Below are 3,479 nucleotides of genomic sequence, written 5' to 3'. Positions count from 1 at the left end.
TAGGAAGTATAGTCAGAGACCAACTTGTCTACTTGGCTAAGCAGCACAGTCTTCAGTGACCTGAAACACAAGAAGGAAATGTACAGAAAGTGGAAACCAGGTCAAACTCCTAAGGACTAGTATGAAAGAATAGCAGTAGATGCCGAAACCAAATCATAAAGCACAAATTTAACGGCAAAACGCAATGGATATAAGAGATAGCAAGAAAACAAATGTGGAAGGAAAAGAAAAACCTAGTGATAGTTCACTTGCAGAAGGCTGATGTACATTTTCCATCATTCTTCAAAAAAGGGTGAACTGTAATTACATGACTAATAACTAAACTTAGCAAGAAAGAATCTATCTAAAATAGGAAAAGAACAGGACCAAAAATAATCTGAATATACTGCAGTTCACATCATCCTCAAGTATGCCACTACAGCATGTCTCCAGGTGAGCTCTCTAGTTGTTGATGTAAGTGTCCCTGGACTGATATAGGAACTGGCACCCCTGCACAGATACAGGAGGCTCCTTCATAGCCTGCTGAAGAGGTGAAGTGAGTGCTTTACAGACTGGCACCTGGGCCTGAGGAAGTGCATGTTAAGGTACCTTGGCAATGGAGAGAAGAAAGGTCAGATCTGTTTGCTTTGTCTGAAAACCCTCAGAAGTTGTGTCAGAAATGTGTGGAGTGGTGAACATTGCTAATTGCTTTATAAAGTCAAGAAAAGAAGAAGAGATCAATTCTGGAAAAAATATAGTAGAAAAAAAGAAAATACAGGTTTTTCATAAAAGGTTGGAGATACTCAAGCTACATTGCTTTGCATGTTTTGGCATGTTGGCTATTAATTTCTGTAACGTGGCAAGAAGTCTGACAAATACAGATGCAGTAGGTCACATAATATGTTTTATTTTTAATAATGTTATTGACATTATAGCATTGACTCATTACATGTTCAAAAGTATATTAAAGAGAAACTATTTCTGGAAGAGTGAAAAACTACCTGGGCATAGGGAACAAACAAGGAAAACAAATCCAAGCAAAAAAACCCAACACCAAAACCACAGACTAAGATTAGTTTTTCATCATTCACTATCTAACTCAAAAAATATAGTCAGTAAGATTCTAGCTGAGTCCATTCTGGGACAAGTAACCACGCAGGTCATTAATGATTTGGATAAAGGAACAATCTTTCCACCTCATAGATAGCAATAAGCCCATGTGAACATAAACTCATTGCATGATACATTAAACTCAGAATGCTTTTGACAAATAAGATAAGTTATCTATAGGAGAAAACACATTACAATGCAGTTGTGTTTACAAGTGTTAGGTTCTAAGGTGGAATAATAGTTCATAAAAATGTGGCAGCCATTCTACCAAAAAAGGGATAAGAGGGGTACCAGTCAGTCACAAGTTATTCACTAATAAGTAGTGTTTCATCGTATCAAGAATGCAGACTGTGTATTAGGAAGAGAAACTGCTTTGATTGTGTATTTGGTTGATACATTAAGGAATACCTCCTATTATATTTCTGTCTAGCACAGCAACCAGTAGCACTGTGTTCTGTTCAAGCAAAACTGTTCCAAGAGAAGGCAGAACTGGAATGAGTCCAGAGCAAAGCAGAGAAAGTAGTCAGTTGTCTTGGGAAAAAAGTCACAAGAAAGAGAGATTGAAAGAATTGGCATTACTCAGTTTAAAAAACAGAAAGACAACTAAACACATGAGAACTATCATCTACACAAGTTACCTCTAGGGTGGTAAGGAGGAATTATATTTTTTTATCTGTAGTGGATAAAGTGATGGGTTCAAATTATGACACTGAAGGTTATGCTAAAAATTAAGAAAATCTTATGAACAGTAAAGAAAATTAGATCCTTTTGAATTTCTGAGGTACTGTTGATTCTCTTTTGGAGCTTCAGAATGCACCAGATGAAGTCTTGAGGTCTTTTCCAGTCTCCTTTTTTTTAAGTCTGTTGCTCATCCTGTTGTATAATTTAGATGCGCCAACTTACCTCTCTACGAAAACTACATTTATCAAAGTTTTCATGCTAAATTATACAAACCCAGCCTATTTCTATGTAGTGACTTTGAACCAATGAAGCCGCTGTGGGGCTTAACACAGCCCAGACTGGCATGATGTCACTTTTTTTTTTTTTTCTACTGTAAATCCCAGTAGCTCTCATAAGAAATGTGAAGTGTTTTGGCAAAAAAGACTGCTATCTTCCAGAAGGTAATGTATCTGGTATTTGATGGTTGTACACTGCTATTTCAACTGCCATAAATTCACTTTTTCCTCAGGATTCCAATGGAGTCTGCTAGAGAAGTCTTCTTATCTGCTGAAGCCTGCCCCTCTGGCAAGCTACTACACCAACTGCTAACAAGACACAGAGCTCATTTGCCTCAGGGGCCACTTATTATGATCAGAGATGAAAGGCACAGAACTGAGTGGAATGACATGTGGTCAGAAAATATGGAGACACACCTTGTTAGAGGGCTGCAGAATCAGGTTGCTTCATCTAACAATTTTTTCATGTGCTTGTTCTTTGTATTAATCAAAATTCTAGATCACATGAGTTTAATAAAGTATCCTCACTTGGCAGAAAAGATTAAATTCCATTTGCCTGCCTTCCACGAAAAATCCAATTCTGTCAAAGTACAGACATTCTCGGCCAAAGAACTGTATCATACAGATGACCAGCTGTCCTGGTTTAGGGCAAATTTGGGAGGAAACTCAAAGAAAATCTCATAGAGGGATGTTGCATCTAGTGCATTACAGAAATTTCAAGGACATGCAACTCCATTGCCAACAAATACCAGTGTTGGTCATTACCTGTATTGCCTCAGCAATTTGCTTATAGACACGCGTTCAAGTGATTTTGTACAGATAAAATTCTCTTTGAAGCAGTTTTAATCTTGCAGAAAAAATACATTTCTCACATTTTATAAACTATTGGAACTAGGAAAAATCAATTTGATACTCTTTCCTGGCTTTCTGAATCTCTATTCAACTCTGCATTTGTCTAAAATACACAAGATAATCTGTTTCTGTGAAACATACTTTTCAAATTCAGTAATATCCAGCATAGCATGAAATTCATGCTTGCTCTATAATAACATATTGGAGGAGTAATACAACAAATATTTTTTCCATAAATTCATTAGCCTGCAATTTTTCTCTGGGTAAACCTCTCAGATTTTGCTGAAGTAAATTTTTGGTGAGGGCTAGGTATTTCACCTCAAATAAGGCTGAGAAGAAAAGAACAAATAAACTAAACCATTATACTATCAGAGTTTAAAAGCTTTATAAATCAGGGGAAAAATTTACATCTAAAAGCAATGTCTGTCCCTCTGTTTAAGCAACTATGGCCACATCCATCTAAACCCACAAGGCAACATTAGTTACTGAGTCCCAAAGGATCTGCCAAAAGCTGTGCTTCTGAGCCCATGTTCCATTGAAATTAAAATGTAATAAAAAGTTTAATAAACTTACTAAACAGAG

This window comes from Haemorhous mexicanus, chromosome 6, assembly GCF_027477595.1.
Source record: "Haemorhous mexicanus isolate bHaeMex1 chromosome 6, bHaeMex1.pri, whole genome shotgun sequence".
NCBI lineage: Eukaryota > Metazoa > Chordata > Aves > Passeriformes > Fringillidae > Haemorhous > Haemorhous mexicanus.
The sequence above is the reverse complement of the archived record's forward strand: the minus strand, read 5'-3'. Positions refer to the sequence as shown.